This window comes from Heterocephalus glaber, unplaced genomic scaffold (genome assembly GCF_053883595.1).
Source record: "Heterocephalus glaber isolate CG9 unplaced genomic scaffold, H.glaber_assembly_v1.0 deba00001729, whole genome shotgun sequence".
Classification (NCBI taxonomy): Eukaryota; Metazoa; Chordata; class Mammalia; order Rodentia; family Bathyergidae; genus Heterocephalus; species Heterocephalus glaber.
In genome coordinates, this window is record NW_028258440.1 from 13,571,653 (window position 1) to 13,591,998 (window position 20,346).

Below are 20,346 nucleotides of genomic sequence, written 5' to 3' on the forward strand. Positions count from 1 at the left end.
ATCTTTGAAAGAAGTTAGATATCAGAATTACTAGACAAATTATCTAAAACAGTTTTCACTATGGTTAAAGAGATAAAGTAAAACATAGATAAAGAAAGAAATTTAAGAAAGCAATATATGGAAAAAATTGAGAATACCAATAAAGTGATAAACATTATAAAAGGGAACCAAGTAAGAATTCTGAGTTTAAAGTATAGTATTGAATAAAATAATTCAGTACAAAGGCTCAAGGACAAATTTGATTAGACATAAGGAAGTACTAATAAATCTGTAATGACAGCAACTAAAATGATCAAATTTGAGAAACAAGAAAACAAAACAGAAACTGAGCATATAAAAGATGCCATGAGGTGGTAAATATGCATTAGAGAAGTCACAGAATGAGAAGATTCAAAGAAAGGAGAAGAAAGTTTATTTGAAAAAATAATGCCAAAAGTCATGCCAATTTGTATAAAAGACATTTATAAACAATTCCAAATAGCTCACAGGACTCTGCATGTAATAAATCTATAGAGATTAACATCAAGACCCACAATCAAACTATTAAATATCAATAAGAAAATCTTGAAAGTAGCAAGACAGAGGTAGCTCACAGTGTCAAGGGAACCCTCAATTAGATTGTCTGTTAATTTCTCAAAATAATTTTAAATATCAAAAGGCAGGGAGATGATATATTGAAATAGCTGAGAGAGAAAAAAGTGGCAAGTGCCATTGAGAATTATTTATTGAGAAAAATTGTTTTCCATCATGATAGGCAAAAACTGAGGAAGTTCATTCCCACTAGACTGTTCATACAACAATTGTTATGAGATGTGATCAAATCGTATAATGAATGCTACTGCTTTGTTTCATCCAAGAGAAAGGCAAATATCATCAATATAAGAAGCAGTGCATTCAACCTTAGTAACAGTGTTTAACAATTTTCTAATTGTTTAGTTTTGTCATTTGGTTGTGAGTTCCTTTTGAGAGAAGGTGTATTTTTAAATATGCTATAAATCATGGATAACAAGCAACACATTAAAAAGAATTTTGTTTCAACTTCCAAAAATTACTAAACAAACACATAAAATTTTAAAATTAGTTTAGATGATGATGTGGTGAACAAATGCAAATCATCTAGTGATTTTGTAATGGTTGTGAATCAATTGAAAATGAGGTGAGATTGAGAAATCCATTAACATCAAAAACCCAAGAGAATCCTAAAAGAGTAAGAAAATGATTTGAACTAACAAATCGTTTACACATTAGGGAAAATATTGAGGACCTGAACATCTCTTTTAAATCTGTTCAAAGTATTTTAACAAGAAATTTTAATGTGAGGTGAATGAGTGTGAAATTTGTTTCAAGTATTTTGACTGTCAGAAGCTACAACCTTTGTAAATTTTATTGGAGTTGCCACATCAGAATCCAACATTTTAAGAAATGTCATTATGGAAGATGAAACTTGTCTATACTTGGAAGAGTGAGACCACATTTCAGAAGTCTCAATGGAAATCATCCAGTTCTCTTACTGCAAAAATAAAAAACTATACCAATCAAGATCCAACATCAAAGTAATGTTGATTGAGGTTTTTGACCTTGATGAAATTGTGCAAGGAGTTTTCACCAGAAACACTGAATGTTATAAAGACTTATTAGAGCATTTAAGAAACAATGTAACAATGTGCATAGAAAACAACTTCATCTTGCTGTGATCCGCACAGCATAGGTCTGAAGCTGGGGAGAGCGGTAGGAGATGAAGAAAAATGACAACACCAAGATAATGCTTGAAAGCTGGGACCAGGTAGAGCCATAGCCTGTTTGGAGCTAATGGCTGCCTGGAGTCAAGCAAACTCTTTACTTATAGTGTAAGATAAACAGGAAGAGAAGGTGGGGTAACTAGTGCTATGTGACCTAGACTGAACATAGCATGATTGCCTCATGATTGGGGCATGTACAGAAAGGGAACAAGAAAGAAGGATACATAACTGTCTCCTGGGGCTGTGCCATCCAGGGTCTACAATCTTAGATAGTGTCTGTTGACTATCTAGTCTATGGAGGAGAAAGGGAATGGCGAGGAATAGAAGGACCATCTTCAGTCTCAGCCTGGGGCATCATCCTCCACTGTGACACTTTGTGTCTTACACCACTTGTTGTACAGAAATGTCTTACAAATGAAAACATTAATGTATGTCCTCATCCACTTTATTCACTAGATCTCGCACCATGAGACTTCTGGCTCTTCTATAAATTCAAAATGTCCACGAAAGAATTTTGAAATGATTCAAGACATCAAGACAACATTGAGAATGTACAAAAGAGGACTTCCAAAACTGATTTAGAAAGTTGTTAGAACAATTGGAGACTCATTAAAAGCATGATTTGGGCTCCTAGGGCAGAGAAGGTGAGCCAATCCCAGCACCTGGAAGGAGGCTCCCCTGCTGCCATTCCATGCTCCTAGGGCAGAGAAGGTGAACTGCGCAGGTGCCAGAAGCACCCTCCCCACCCAGTGGAAATGAGAAGATATGTAAACAAACCTCAAAAACAGACTTCCAGATCACCTACAGCAACCCCAAAGGGAAACGAGATGGAACAATCTGATACTCATGATACTCAACCACCTGGACTCTCTGAACTGGCAACAAAACAGGATCTGGGAAAAATGAAATCAGAAATAATTTCTGAGATAACAGCAAAGATTGTGCTCATGGTGCAAGACATGATTAATAAATCTAGAGAAGACACAGATAAAAAAATAGAGGATCTGAGGAACATGATGGAATCCCATCACAGGAAGCAAATGGAATCCATAAAACAGATACAAACAGATTTCCAGGAGATTCAAAACTCCATTGAAAGTCTGCGCAGCAGAATGAACCAATGAGAGGATGGAATTTCAGATATAGAAGATAAGATTACAATTAGTGACCAGGAAAAGAAAAATTGCTTTAAAATTGTAAGGGAACATGAGAAATCAATCCAGTAGTTGCTAGATGATGCAAAGAAGAATAACGTAAGACTGATTGGAGTCAATGAAGAAACAGGAGAGAGTGCAGATGACATAAAACCTGTTCACAGAAGTGATGGCAGAAAACTTCCCAAGTAGGGGAAAAGAACTTGACATACAGATAAGTGAGGCATATAGGACTCCAGCTAGCCTTGATCAAAAAAAATCTACACATAGGCATATAATAGTTAGGATTCCAGAAATCCAACAGAAGAACAGAATTCTACAAGCAGTGAGAGAAAAGAAACAAATCACATACAAAGGAAAGCCCATCAGAATCACAGCAGACTTCTCAATGCAAACTCTCAAGGCAAGAAGAGGTTGGAGTGACATATTTCAAGCCCTAAAGGAAAACAGCCTCCAACCCAGACTGATGTACCCTACAAAATTATCTTTCAAAATTGATGGAGAAATAAGATACTTTCATAGTAAAAGGCACCTCAGGTACTACATGAATATCAAACTAGCACTCTAAAAAATTTTAGACAATATCCTAGGAAAAGACAATGAGGATCACAACCCCAGGAAGCCCAGCAGAATGAATCAATTGGGTGTGACAAATTAAACACAAAGGGGGAGAATCCAACAAAAAGAAAACGTCATGACAAGGCTTTTAAAACTTTTAACTTCATCTCCCTAATGAGTGTATAATTCATTCTTGTTATTGTACTGATTAGCATTTTTCTGTTTCTAGAGTTGCACACTTTCCTTGTGCTGTACTGGCTATTTATCATCTTCTTATGTCTACTTTTTAATTGGGTTGTCTATTAATGAGCTGTAAGAGTTCTTTATTCTGCTCATAGGTTGTATGCAATGTAAATATGGTCTGTTTAAGGACTACTTTTCATTTTAATGATGTCATTTAAAGTTCTAAATTTTGATGGAATCTCATTTATCAATTTTTTTCATTTATTCATGGTGTTTTTTTGTATCCTAGGTAGTTCTTTCCTAACTTAAATTCATAAACATTGTCCCTTATAATTTCTTCTTAAAGTTTTATACTTTTAGGCTTTCATATTTAGGTTCATAGATCCCTTCAAGTTATTTTTATATATGGAAATAAAGGGTTGAGGTTAATATTTTTATATACAGATACCAGGTGTTCTAGTGACATTTGCTGAAAACACTATCTCTTCCTTGGCTCTTGAATTGAGTTTATATTCTATAAAATGTTAATGTTAAATAATTTTTCATAATGCAGTGGACCATATATGTGTGGTTCTATTTCTAGATTCTCTGTTTTATTCCAATGATCTATATGTCTTTCCTTACACCAACACTGCCTTGATTACTGTAGCTTTAGAAGAAGTCTTAAAATTAGGTACTAAACATCTTCCAACACTGTTTTTGTTTTTGTTTTGTTTTTTTTAACTTTTCTAGGTTCCTTGTACTCTTACATAACTTTTAAATTTCAATATCCAATTCTTCATTTATACCAAGTATACACAGATCTGAATTTTTATATATACCTTGTGTTTTCTAATCCTGCTAAATTCAAATACAAGTTCTAGGGCCTCCTAGAGATTTCTTAGTATTTTCTCTGTGGATGATCATTTCATCTACATATAAAGATTTTGCTTCTTCCTTGCCAATCTTATCCTAATTGTGTCATTTTATTGCCAGACTATTTTGGTTTGGGCCTAGGTTTCAAAGTTTAATGGAAAGATGAAGAGTAAGCATATCTGCCCTTGCTCCCCACCTTAAGGAGAAAGCATTGTATCTTCTCCATTCATATAAGGTGTTATCACTGGAAGTACGGAGTACATGTCTTTAATCTGTTCAGAAGATTCTGTTCTACTTCTAGTCTCCTGATAGCTTTTACCATGAACAACTGTGGAATTTAATCCAATACTTTTTCTCTGAATAGTGACAGGATCATATGGCTTTTTCCTTTCCTCTGTTAAAATGATGACTTTTGGGGTGGATCTTCCAATGCTGAACCAACACTGCCATCCCTATAATAAAACCACTTTCTACATACTGCCAGATCTAACTTCTATTAGTTTATTCTCTTAAATAAATTTCTATCTATGTTCATACTTTTTTCTTCTATTATCTTTATCCAGTTTTAGGATTAGAACAATATTGATTTCCTAAAATGAGGGGAGAAGTGCTCTTTTCTTCTCTGCTTTAAATTTTTGATATAATTTATCAGTTAAAATGTATATGAGCCTGTTGTTGTCATATAGGTAGATTTTCAAGCTAGGAATATACTTTCTTTAATAGGTGCTATTCAAATTTTATATTTCCTCCACAGTTAGTTTCATTAATTTGTCTTCCAAGGTACTTCTTAGAAGTTGTCAAATTTATTTCAAAACAGATTTTTAAAATATGCTTTCTGTATCCTCTTAAATTCTGTAAAATCTGTGGTAATGTCTCCTAGGTCTTGATATTTTAATTTTAAAATGTATAATCGATATTGTGTAACAAGAAATAAAGGTCTAAAGGAGTAGGGGAGGTGCGAGGGGTAGGGGAAAGGAAAGAAGGGAAAAATATGAGAAAAGGAAAAAAATGGAAACAAAATCTTTGCAAATAGGGAAAGGTGAAGAGGGTGAAGGGAGGGCAGGGGAAGGGGAACAAAAAAAGAACCAAGATACTCATGTAATGGTACAAGATCCCAGTGATGTATGTAAATGTATTTCATACCTAAAGTGTACCAATAAACTTAATGGGAAAAAAAGAACAATTGGATAAGTGTGTTTGAAGCATATGGTATTATTTTGAGGGGTGTTAATAGCTAAGTAACTTTTACTGTAAAAAATTTTTAAATTTAAACATTCATTGTATTTTTTATCATACTTCATACATGAGTTCATGTATATGAATTTTCCAGAATAGGCAAATCTATACAACCAGAAGTTAGACTAGTGGTTGTTAGGAGATGGGAGAAAGAATGAATTCAGTTTAATTACAAAAAGTTATAGGATTTCTTTCAGAGGGTGATGGAAATATGCTGAAAATACATACTGCATTAGTTAGATTTTCATTACTGTAATAAAATACCAAAGACAGGCTAACTTCATAAGAAAAGGGGTATATTTAACTCATAGTTTTGGAGTTTAAATTTCATGGCACCTGCAAGAATTTAGTACTAATGAGGGTCCTCTAAGTTGTCTCATAACATGGCTGGTTTTAAAGTCAAGAGTATGTGTGTCACAGATTAAATCTTGATATAGGAAACATGAGAGATTCTCAGGGGTCACGCTCAGGCTTTTTTTATTTTTAGTGTTTTTGCAATACATGAAATTTACATTCATTTTGGGTGGTTGGTACTTATACATAAACATACCTTAATTATTTTCAATTCTCTTTTTCTCCCTTCTATCCTTTCCTCCTCCTTCTCCTGGACTATCACCCTATTCCAAAAGCATGCCTTCATTTTACGCTTTAATTTACTCATAATTAGGGTTTTCGCATGAGAGAAACTATGCAATATTGAATTATCTGTGTGATTTATTTCACTTAACATTGTGGTTTCAAGATTCATCTATTTTTCCACAAATGACTTGAATTCATCTTTCTTTATGGTTTTATAAAATTCCTCTGTCAATATATATAAATTATTTTCTTTATTTATTCATCCACTGATAGGCATCTAGGCCTGGGCTTTCACAACAACACATTCTCATGAAAACCCTTTTCGGGAAACCACTATTCTCTTCTGAGGGCAATGCTCCCAATGAGCTAGGAATCCTCCACTGTGCCCCACTTCCTAACGATCCAAAGTATTTCCAATCATTGTTAACAGAGGAACAAAGGCTCCAACATCCAGGGGATGTGCAAACTGTTCTGGGCCACTTAGGTTTGTTTAATTGGCACTGACCAAATCAAAAGAGGTCTTTTATCTTGGTAAAAGGGAAAAATGATTTATTCAAAGCTAGTTCTGAGGAGATGAATGGACACTTCTGCCTCAAATCACCATCACATTGTTTACAGATGGATAAGAGTCTTTTATACTTAAGGAATAATTGGTAAGAGAATACAATGGAACAATAGACATTTATTTTTGTTCTGTACCTTCCTGGACCTGGATCTCTCTCTCCATTGCCTAAGGCAATGAAATTGGGCTTGACCTCATTTTGCCAGGATCTGTATATTAAGTGGATTCACCTGGACTGATGAAAGATAGAGGTGCTGTTTATGACCTATGTCTGAGGAAGTTTGGAGAAGCCACTTGTTTGTAAAAGAAAAAAAATCTTTTAACATTTAAAGTTCCATTTTTCACTGCCACTTACAACTCTTTGTGTAAGTCTAACCCTCAGTCTTTTTTTTTTACGTTTTACAGCCTGGTTTATTTATATGTACCCATTTAACATGTGATATTGTGCTGAGAACTGCAGATCTGCAACATGATTTGGCCTTGATGAGCCACGGATAACTTTAAAATAATGGCTTTCAGGATTTTTTGACCATTAAACAGTACAGTATGTGACGATCTAGTCAGCGCTAAGATATCCCTGTGTAAAACTGAAAAATACATTATGTACAATAAATCCTGCCATTTCAAACCTAGGCTAACCAGTCCGCGTTGGGTCCTGCCAAGCAGTTTGAACTTCTCAGCCTTGAAACACCAGCTTACAAGATTCGCCCCCCACCAACTGACAAACCTCCACAAGAAGGAAAAGTCTCATTTGAAACACTGCAGACAGGATGCCTTTGAAGAAAAGAAAAGTCTTCTTAAAAAACTTATTTTGGGTTTCGAGAGAACATTAATCCTCCAATAGGGAGGGAAAAAGTTTGATCTTTCTGGCAACCAGCCTTAACCTTCCCTAGTAGGAACCAAATATACTTTCTAAGTGAAAATACTGTGGAAAGCAGGTAAATAAGCATTTCTTCCCCTCTCTCTCTTTGAGGATGAACATCTGCCCCGGGTCTCCTCTGTCCCCAGCTTTGCAGTGAAGGAGACATTGGTGTTCTGGCCCTGATGCCAACAGGCACAAAGGGAGAGTGTCCAGAAACCTCCCCTGGGGAGATTTCCGAACTTAAATCTTTTCCAAAGCCTTTGGGGAAAAGACCTGCTAATTGGGCCTGGGAAAATATGTGCCATTTCCTATTATTTGTCAAGGTGTCAATCTCGAGCTCTCAAATTTGTTAGTATAACTGAAACCAGTTTTTTTTAAGTACACTTTCAGAATTGCTCAAGTCAGGTTCTGTGGAACCTGTTAACTACTAGAGGGCCACGGAGGGTCCTTGGGGTCTGATCCATCCATTCAGTTCTGCAGGATTCTGGAGCTAGCTGCCAGAATCTTCTCAGCACTGCTGAATCCATGTCTAGTTCAAGGTCATGCACTTAAATGGAGTCTTCTCTCTGGTTCTTTCTTGCTGAGGATCTCAGAAGGCAGAGAAAGTAGGAAAAAAGGCAAGAGTGTGGGTAGGAAAGTGAGAAAGCCTGGGTTTGGGGGTGGTTTCCAAAGATCTTACTGTGTCTACGATTCCACGGGCTCCTAGAATGTCCAAACTTTTTCGTGGCTACTTGGTGCTGGGGGTGGGGGTGGTGAGGTGACTGGCTTGGACTTGTCATAGTTGTTAAAGCTCTGGCTGTGCTGGTTGTTAGCGGTGGCTGACCCTCCGCGTATTTTGGCCTCGCTGCCTGCAGCGGATACCCTTGCGGTAGGACCTGGAAGTCTGGACTGCATTTCAGCTTGTGCTTTGGATGGCTGGTGTAGCGCTGGCTGGTGAAGCTGGCACAGGGTTTGGGGAGTGTCCGGCACCTGTTGCTGAGTGGTGCCAGCCTGGCACTGCGAGGGGGTCCAGCCACAGGACACAGGTGCTGCTTCTGGGGCTGCTGCTGCTTGTATCGAGAGAGGCTGAAGAAGAGGCCTAGGATGGCCTTGAGGTTTCCATTGCTGATTTCTTCTGCAGACAGCGCCTGGATGTTTATTCCCTTAGCTGCCAGGAAATTCAAGCAGGCATCTATGTTTTCAATCATTTGCGATCTGTTCTTCTGGCAGCCATTGATATCTTCAATCTTTTCATTTGCCACGACCTGAATGATCTTGGCCAGGAGGATGCCGTCGTTCACCTCTTGCTGGAGATCCTTGATGAGACGTTTGTGGCCAGATTTGGCTAGATAGTGATTGGCCCAGTCCGTGTAGATCCAGGTCTTCCCCCAGCAGCCGCCCAGGGAAAGTGGCAACCGCAGCTGCAGAGTGGGTGCGCACACCCACGCGCCGCTCTCCTCCACCCCACAGTCTTAAGGGTCTTGGGGTGCCACACCATCTGGCTGGATCTCTCATGTTACACTTGTAAGTAGATACCATCAAAAGTAACTAGAGTACAAATAAAGGGAAGCTGTATATTTGAGCCTGAAAAGGTATCACTAAGGATTCTGAGGTCAAATAGAAAAGGAAAATAAGGTCATAGGAAATGTCTATCAGCTACACTTGCTATAAGGGCATATTGCTTTTTAGGCTCTATTTATTTTGGTAGGGTTGAGACACAGGTGTCTCTTCGATGCTTACAATTTTCACCCCTTGTCTGAATTTCTTTTCTTTTTATGCTAAAGGCATTACCAATTAACCATCTATGGTCTTGTGCTTTGGTGCCTGAGGTAGCTTTCCTTTGTTATGGCCAGTCAGAGCATAACCCACATTGGAGGGGATGTGACAGAATGGGACAGACGATTAACTTTAGTATCATAAAACCCTTCTTGCCAAATTTGAGAAATTTAGAATGAATGGCTCTTAGGCTGAGTTTATCTTGAGTCTATTGTTAAGTCTAATCATGTATACTCTGCAGTAAGCGTACTAAAACATAAGTTTCACACATAACTGTTTAAAAGCTTACAACCAGATGTAAAACAAGCCAATAATAGCAAAGAAAATCCAATTTGTACAGTAGATTTGATCTACAAAACATAATGACCAATTAAAGAAAGCCAATATTTCTGTGAGACAAGATTGGTTTTGTGAAAAAGGTATATCAAGGAAATACTTGGGGTCCCCTCTTCTTGTGAACCAATGTGAACTATAATTTGAGAGAAAGTACTCACTTTACTCATGCCAAGATCAATAATTATATTTTAGTAACGCATTTAGGATTTCTTAGCTACACACATAAAAAACTCTAAAAATTTTGAACATTGTGCAAGAATTACTGTCTATTTTATCAAGAAGTTACCTTTTTTGAGCAAGACTGTCTCTTATCCATCAAGAGAAATATGATTTTTGACAATTATTTGGCTGCAAGCAATATACAAGGTACCAATTTAGCAAAACAATTTAGTAACTTTTAAAACACTTTACCACAACAATCATGACTGACTGAACTATACCAGGAAAATTATATTTTTTAAAATAATGACATTATTACTGTATATTACATTTGAATTCTTTCTGAAATATTTTGCTTAGAACAACCTATGTCTAATTAGAAAATGTTTACTCAAAATGATATATCATTAAGTTATATGACCAAATAACAACAAAAAAATAACTTTTAGATCATTACAAAATTATGCCAGCCCACACATATGTTATCATTAATTTAAAAATATCATACTATTACTCATATCTGTGTACACAACTATAAGTATTATGTATAGGTATAGGCTCTTTACATCTAGAATAGAACACAGAACATACTTGGAATGGAAAAAGCCCCAAATACTTGTTTTTAAAATTGCAAAACTTTTTTGTAGAAGCAAGCAATCTTTGTTAGTATTTCTTAAAACGTCCAGAGTTAGGACATACAAATATATCAATTAACAGAAGAAGTAAGTCATGGCTATTAAGACTTCACAGAAAAATATCTTTTTTCTTAAAACTGACTGTTGCTAGAATATTAAATGAGTTGTCCTTATAGAAACTGTTAATTTTAGGATATCTTAAAAGGATGAAAAAATACAACCCTCAATCATTTGAGACTTATAATTTAAACCTCATTTTTTAATTTTTTGACCTATAATTTGACAAAAGTTTCCACTTTCAAGTACTTATTGTCTTTCCTTTAATCAGAGTTATACAGATATATATATATGCACAATCTGCAAAATACATTTAATAGATTCAAATATATTATCATTTATAAATTTTAAGATGCAAAAATACTTGCATTTATAGTTAGCAAATATTTTTAGTATTTTACTTTAATTATAAATAACTGATGTTTTACTTACATATCCATCTAATTTAATTTTTAATAGTTACCTCTAATTTTCCCAAAAAATGAAAAACATCTGACAAAAACAAGTTGATATCTGGAAACAATTTTTTGTTGAGGAAAAAGTTCTCAAAAGTTGTAGTCAACACATGGAAATTGTGTATACACTTGCTACAACTGAATGCTATTTGAAAATCTTTGAAGGGTTTTCTGGAGCATTTGAAATTGAATATTTATATTGACCCCAATGATTTTCTAACCAAATTCTCATATTGCCAAAAGCAAATTGTCATGGATACTAAGGTGTCAGGTAAAAGGCCGAAGACCAAGACCAGACCAGGACACAACAAGCCTTTATTAGGGGAATAGATCTGCCGGGCTGTCTCTGAACAAAGGAGAGACAAAAGCAATATGGCTGGGGCATGGAGAGTCTTTTATAGAGACTGGGGTGGGGTTTGTAGGGGCTGAGGTGGGGTTGAGTGAGGTAGTGACTAGGGAATGGAGGAGCTGGTGATGTCACTAGATGGTAGGAGTTGAGCGAGTATTAGGTTACTTTCTAGGTGGGAACAGGGGCATGCTGGGAAGAAGGGTTTATTCTTTGGTGGGAGCAACCATCTTGGCATGACGTCACACAGGGGAGGGGGCAAAGCACGATAGGAAGAGGGCAGCTACTATACATAATAGCTGCTGAGGTAGTGGGAGACCTATCATAAGGATGATCATAAATGAATCTACTTGGAGGACTACAGTAGAAACTTTACTAGTCATGCACCTTTATGATGGCAGAGCTTAAGCTATCTAGAACTATCCATGAACTGCAGAGGGAAATATTCATCCTACATAAGCACCTCCTTCATCATTCTTTAACATTCCAGAGTCGTAGAAGTTGTTACCTATGTAAACATGGACCAAGCTGTTTTAAGGAAATTATTAAAAAGCAGTTTGTGCAATGTTTATTTAAATGCAAGTTAACACATAAGAAAATGCTATCTATTCATTTTCATAAGCTTAGTAAGGAAGCTCACAAGTAGATTTTTAGTAGATAATATCTAATAAACTTTTCAATTGCTGCCAATTCACTACTATAACATTCCATCAGGGATGTCTGTAATCCAACTCAATTTTTGCTGAGTAGAATAAGTAAACACCATAGGGATGGGGAACTGGCGGTGATGGGTTCTTACCTCCAACTCATTAAAATCATGATTTGCATTTTCTTTATTTAGGGACTTACAGGCCATTTTTGCTATAAACCGTAGCTCTTTTAACAACTGTCTAAAAAAATACTGCCACTTAAGACTTTTTCAACTAATACGAGAAACAACCTTTACACTATTACTACATAACATCTTTTAAGAAGCTAAACAATTTAATCTATGAAATAAAAGATGTCAAACCAGTGCTATATTAATATGAGTGCCAAATTATCTCAATGTTAAAGTGACTCTGATCCCCAACAGTTCTTTAAGATACTAACAAACTCAACAATTTTAATTTCATTTATTTCTGCTCTTTAGTATTTCTTATAAACTTTGTAAAACTTTAAATCCTCTTTTGAAAGTTAAATACCTAATATAGAATTCTGACTGGCTAACTAGAGAAAATGCATGTTAACAGTTCTGAAGTCACCTATTTTATCTTTGAAACATGTACTTAAGTCTTGTGGACTAAAAGGCATTTGAGTTTATGCTTTCTTCTTCTTCTTTTTTTGGTACCGGGAATCTAACTTGGGACCTTACGCTTGAGATGTAGGCAGCGGCACCACTGAGCTAAATCTCCAGCCCAAAAGGGAAGAAACCATCTCTTTTTTTTAGGGGGGGGGGGATTGAACTCAGGACCTTATGCTTTCCAGGCAGGCACCCACCAGAACCACTGAGCTAAATCCCCGGCCCTATTCTTTCTTAATTGCTGTGTGCTCCTATTTTTTGATTAATTTGGTACCATCTAAGCAACATACAAACATAAGCACCCACACAAACAGAACCTAAAATACACATACACAGGTCAACACACATAAGACAAAACTTAAACTTATCATATATCAGCTTTTAAAAAATTTATACTGTTGGGATGATTTTTCTTTTACAAGTCTTAAGCAATCTTTAATACTAAATTTGCACGTCAGAAGGTAAGATTTCTGGTCATAGGAAGGTGAGAATTATACATCCTAAAGGAGATGGCATGTCCTGTTAATCTGACTTTGAATTTCTTGAAGCTTTTTTTTTTCCTGCCTTAGCTGATAATAGGTTTTAGTTGATTTAAAAGGCTCTTGCCCCAAGTTTTAAGATATTTTTCATTGTGGTAAAATTTAGACCTAGCTTTTGAGAAATTTAGACATTTTATCCTGGCACTGTTGCTCAAGGCCTTGAGTAAGAAAAAAATAAACCAGTTTAGGAATAATATTTCCCACCAAGAAAAACACAAAGTTAAGCCATCTGTAGTCAAATTTATCCATTTTTCTAGTTAAAGAATGAAATTGGCAGAAGGCAAAAATCAATTTCCAGGAACCAAAAATTTTGATAAATATTTTTAAACACACCACTTTATAATGCACCATGCACTATTAGCCAAAACGAAGGGAAATTTAAACCTCAACAAGGAACTCACTAACATTTGCCAAAAAGATGTACAGTCATTGAGCACAGAAAGTTCCTGCTTATACTTTTTGTCAGGTTTGACCTGGTTGTGAAATGGTTAATGAATATGCTCTTTAATCTCAAGCTACAGTTTTACAAGATGCAAAAAAACCCTAACAAAGCAGATAGCTGATGCAGGTGCTATCTGCCGAAGCTGTACTATCTTGGAGATGGGATGTTCCCAGCATAGAAATAACAGCTACAAATACAGCATCTTTTCAATGCTAAGTCACCTGAAAACATCCATACATCTGCCTGGACCACTGCATGGACCCTGACCACAAATATTTGGTCTGACTCATAAATGTGATGGACATGCCAGACCTCTCTTCCAATTCCCCATAAAGCTTCCTGCCTTTTCTTTGTTCAGTACTGGTGGCCTCTCGCTTGCCCTCAGTCCACCTCCACACAGCTGAATAAAGTCTGTATCTCTTTGCTTTCTGCTGGCCTGTTCAGTTGGTCTAATTTCTCCCAGCTGTTTGTTACACTTGTCACTAATCTGAAAAGGGTTAAAGAAAGCAGCTATAGATGTTGTCCTGGCCAAAATTACTATAAAAAGTCTTCTCAAAGGCAGTTACATGAAATCAGAGTTAACTTTCAGTTATATATACCATGTTGTATCACAGTAAAATCATTTGTTAGTAAATCTCTGATAAATAAAACTTCTCTAGGAAAATACAAAGTGACAAAGGCATTTTATTCCTGAACAAATCACAACTGATCTGTAGACATGCCCTGATGTCTCTGACCATTTAAAATCTCTTAATCCAAACTTCCCTGTCCGACAACCAGTTAAAGAACCGTGAACTCACAAGTAGCTCACAAAGAAGTCTCAAAATAATTTAAAGCCTCAAATAGCTTACAGATAGCCCCAAATACAAGAAAAGGAATGACAAAGCCTAGTGTCTTTGTAGGATAGATTTGAAAGTGTTTATAGGCAGCTGATGACATAAACAAGAAATGAATGAGACTCCTAAGTGCAAAGGTGTCTCCAGAAGCTGCTGGAATGTCCATGGAGTGGAAACATGAAGACCTATGGCTGTGGGTTGGAGAGATTACCTCCTGTCTGACATGCCTAAACTGTTACTGACCACTTAGTTTCATATGTTTAGGTTTATTTGATTGCCTTTGATCAAATGAAAGGAAGCCATTTACTTTAGTAAATAGGACACATTCAAACCTAGCCCATTCTCAATTTAAATGTGAAAGAGAAATGCTTTCCTAAATGAAATTTGAGCAAGTAGGTCACCATTATACAAATTTTATAAGAAATGCTAAAAGAAATATTTAAAGTTTAAACAAAAGGACACATATAGCAACACAAAAATAAATGAAAGTATAAAAATCACTGGTAGAGATAAACATTTAAAGAAGTACAAAAGACTAGGATGGTGGTGGGTAAATCACTAGTATAAATTTACAAGACAAAAATATTAAAAATAAGTATAGCTACAAATATATTTATGATTCAAAAATTTTAAATACTCAAATTGTGAAATCAACAACAAAGTGGAAGAGATATAAAAGTGCAAAATTTGTATATATGATTGATGTTGAATTCTTATGAGCTTAAAATATGCTGCACTAAGATTTTTCACAAAATCTAGATGTAAGTTATACACAAAAAGTGAATCAAAAACATGACTGCAAAAATCAACAAAACATGAACACAGGGAAGAAATGAAGAATGAAAGATATACAAGGCAGAGAGAAAACCAGGACGAAAACTGCAACAATAAATTCCTTATTATCCATAACTTACTTTAAATATAACCAAACATAGACTGGCTGAATGTTTAAAAACACAAGACTCAATATTATGCTGACTACAAGGAAATGATTTGAGATTTAAAGATACATAAGCCAAAAAGATGAAAAATACCTTCAAATGATTTAAAGAGATGAAGAGTGACTATACATCTATCAGACAAAATAATTAGGTTATTAACTCTTACGTGGAACAAACACAATTTATAGTGACACAAATGTCATCATATTACAAAATGACAATTAAGGGTAAGGATGCAGGTCAGTGACACCACACCTGCCTGGCAAGCTCAAGGTCCTGAGTTCAATCCCCGGTACAGGAAAAAAAATGACAATTAAAATTATGAATATATCCAAAATCAGAACTCTTAAACAATAAAGCCAACTTTGATGGAACTGAAAAGGGAAAAAACAGCAATAAAATAGCTGTCATTGAATTAAATACCGCACCTTCAGTAATGGGTAGAGCATGGAGAAAAAAAGATCATTAATAATGCTGAATATTTAATAACTCCATTGAGCAAATGCACCAAATGAATACACAGAGCATTTTACATAATAGCATCAGAATATATACTCTTCTCAACCATATATGGAATATTCTCCAAGAAATATTCCATTTCAGTTTAGACCACAAATATTTCTTACAAAATTCAAGGACATTATAATCATATGAATTTTTTTCCAGTTACAACGATACAAAACTAATTCAATAAAAAGAAACTTGGAAAATTCACAGAAACTGTATGTTGAAATTAAGGAATACATTTCTAAATAGCCAGTGGGTCAAAAGAGAAATCAAATTTCCCCATAAGGTCAACATTGAACATAACCATTGAATTTGATTTGGTTCTTGTGAATTTAATACAGTTCACGCCCAATTCTGTTTGGTCCCAGAATCATGGAAAGAAATAAGTTGTGAACCAAAATATTACATGCAAATACTGCATGAGAATAAAAATTTCACAATTCCACCAAAGAGTTATTTGTTGTCTTCTGAATTTTAAATTTAGCTTTGTGTCTTGAATATTTTCTTTAAATTTAATTGGTATATGTTTGTGATATGTAATAATTGCATCTATTTTAAGAATGTGCAATTTTGATCATTTTGATACCTTTTTCTCCCCTCTGTTCCCTTTCTTCTCCTTTCCTGTACAGTCTCCCCTGCCCAATTCCTCTCCACCATAAGTTTGTCTCCCTGTTTCATACAATCTCTCCTATTTTTATTCTTTAATTTAGTTATACTGTGGGTTTCTCATATAAAAGAAACCAGGCAACAATTAATTTTCTGTATCTGACTTATTTCACTTAAATTTAGTTTCAAGTCCCAATGTTTTTCCCTGCAAATATATAATATTCATCCTTCTTTATAACTAGATAATATTACATTGTGTAAATATACCACATTTTCTTTATCAATTTGTAGACATTTGGTATCTAGGAAGCTTACATAGTTTGGCAATTTGAAATTGCACTGCTATAAGTATGAGTGTACTCTTACACTAACTCTTTTGGGAAAATACCCAGGAAGGGTATAGTTGGGTCAAATTGAATTTCTAGTTTTAGTTTCCTGAGGAATCTCCATAGAGGTTGTATTAGTTTACATTCCCACCAGCAATGTAGGAGATTTCGTTTTTCCCTGTATCCTCATCAACATTTATTGGTTTTTGAGTGCTTGATGTTAACCATTCTTATGGAGATAAGATGGAATTTCAGGGCTGTTTTGATATGCATTTCCAAATGCTTAAAGATGTTGAACTTTTTTTCATATACTTCTTCATTTGACACGTGTCTATTTGTTTTATTTGTCTTTGTTTTCATTGGGTCATTTTTTAGGGTCTATTTTGTATTTATTTCTTTATATATTCTAGATATTAAGCATTTATCAAAAGAGTACTGACAAATTTATTTCCCATCTTGGAGGTTATTGCTTCATCTTTTGTTGTGCAGAAGCTTTTGTATTGAATATAATTCCATTTCTTGACTCATGGTGTTATTTCTTGTACTATTGGAATTCTGTTCAGAAATTCTTTATCTATGCCTATGTCTTCAAGTGCTTTCCCTATTTTATCTTCCAGCAGTTTCAGTTTCTGTTTTTTTTTTTAGTTTCATTTTTTTATGTATCCGTTTTCATTCATTTTTATTTGATTTTAGTACCGAGTGATATGGGTCTAGATTCATTTTTATGAGTGTGGATAGCCAATTTTCCCAATACCATTTTTTAAAAGGAGGATATGTTTTCAGCGGTTTTGTCAAACATCAGATGACAAAAAGTATCTTGTGTCTTCTATTCCATTCATCTACATGTCTACATTTATGCCAATACCATGTTGTTTTTGTTACAAGATCTTTGTAGTGTAACTTAGAATTCCAGGATATGATGCCTGACATTTTGCCTTTCTTTTCCTTCTTTGTTTCTCTTTGTTTTTCTCTTTCTTTCTTTCTTTCTTTCTTTCTTTCTTTCTTTCTTTCTTTCTTTCTTTCTTTCTCTCTCTCTTTCGCTCTCTCTCTCTCTTTCTTTCTTTTCTCCCCCCCCCCCCAGGATTGCTTTGGCTATTTTGGACCTCTTCTGGTTCTACATAAATTTTAAGATTTTGTTTCAAATTCTATAAAGAATGTTGTTGTGTTTTAATAAAAATTGCATTAAATATATAAATTGCTTTTGGTAATACATCCATTTAATAATAATATTAGTTTTGCCTATCCAGGAATGGACCTCCATTTTCTAACATCCTCTTTAATATCTTTCTTCAGGGTTCTATAGTTTCAATATAGAAGGTTTTAATCTTGTTGGAAAAGTTGATTCCTTGACATTTACTCTTTTTGAAACTATCATAAAGTGTATGTTTTTTATCTTCCTTTTTGAGTTTATTATTCTTGTATATAATTGTTAGTGTTTTTTGTATCCTGACCTTTTTCTGAATTTGTTTTATTGCCTTGAAGAGTTTTCTGGTGAAATTTTCTTGGGTCTTCTATGTAAAAGATCATATTATCTACCAATAGAGACAGGTTGATTTTTTTTTCTTAGCCTTATTATTTCTTTTTCTTATCTACTTGATTTGGAAAATATTTCAAGTAATATATTAAAAAGCACTAGTAAAAGTAAACAACTTTGCCTCATTCCTGATTTTAAAGAGAATGCTTTCATTAATTTTTGATTTAGTATAATGTTGGCTGTGAGTTTGACCTAAAGGACTTTTATCAAAATTTGAGATAAGGTTCTTCTATACCTATTTTTGTCAGTTTTTATCATGAAAGGCCATTGGACTTTTTCAAATGCTTTTGCTGCAACTATTGAGGTAATTGTGTGCTCCTTAATTCTATTTATTTGTTTATTACATTAATTGATTTACATATGTTGTTCTCTCCTTGTATTCCTGAGATGAACTTGGTTCTGTCATTTGTATGATCTTTTTAATGATTTGTTGCATTTTGCTTGCAAGTATCTTATTGAGGATATTTGCATTTATGTTCATCAAAATATATTGCCTTGTAGTTTTATCTGCTGAGTCCTTTCCAATTTCATTATTAGGCTTGTGCTGCCTTCATGGAATGAGTTTGACAGTGCTGCTTTTCTTCAATCTCATGGTAGAGTTTGAGGAGTATTGACATTAGATCTTCTCTGAAGTTCTGGTAAAATTCATCAAAAATTCATCGGGTTCTGAGCTTTTCTTAGTTTGAAGATTTTTTTTATGATTATTGCTTCAATTTCATCATATTTAATCTGGTAAGGTTTTATATATATATATATTCTTGGTTGAATTTTGATATGTCACATGCATCTAGGAATTTATACATTTTTTTCAGATTCTCTAATTTATTGGGAAAAAAGTTTTTAAAACAACTACTTATAATCCTCTGAATTTCAGAAGCATATGTTGTAATTTCACCTTTTTTAAAACTTCTAACTTCTTTTTTTTCAATACCAGGAATCAAACTCAGCACCTTGCATTTATGAGGCAGGCACTATGCAACTAAGGAAATCACTGGCCCTTCTAACTGCTTTTTTTAATGAGTCTTTTCATTGTCTCTTTTTTTTTTGGTAAGTTTAGCTATGTGTTTATTGATACAATGATACTGGTAATACAAAAATTTCAGGCCTTATGTGACAAAATGAAAGCAATTCTGAGGGAAACTTGAAGGTATGAGTGCCTACATTAAATAATTGAGCATTACCAAATCAATAACCTTATAGTATATGTCGAGGTCTTATAAAAAGTGCAATGAAAATTCAAAATTTGTAGAAAAATGGAAATTATAAAGAGCAGTGAAGAAAGCAATGACACTGAGACTAAAAATAATACGAAGTTCAATGAATCAGAGTTGGTTTTCAAAAAATGAATTAAATCAAATTTGAAAAATAATTTAAAATGACTGTTGATGTAACTCCAAGATTAATCCCTATTAGCACAAAAAGAAAAGAAATTGCATCTTTACACCATGTACAAAAATCAAATCAAAATGGTAAAGTTGCTATGAAAAGCAGTATAGTAATTCATAAAAAAATACAATTATTATATGCTATTTTTCAAATGTTTGTTTCCTCAAAAACTCACATTGACATTCAATTTCTGATCAAAATAGTATTAAGAATTGGGATATTTAAGAGGTAATTTACTCTTGAGGATTTTACTGCTGTAAGTGGGATGATCATCATTTTAAAAGAGCAAGTTGGCTTCTTTTTTGCTTTTTTGCCTTTCTACCTTTCGCCATGTGAAGTATCCCTCCCTCTGCAGGACTCAATGTTTAAGAAGCCATGTCTGTGCCTTGATTTTGGACTTCCTGAACCCCAGAACTCTGAGCCAACACATTTCTACTTATAAATTGCAGAGTATGTGGCATTCTGTGACAGCAGCA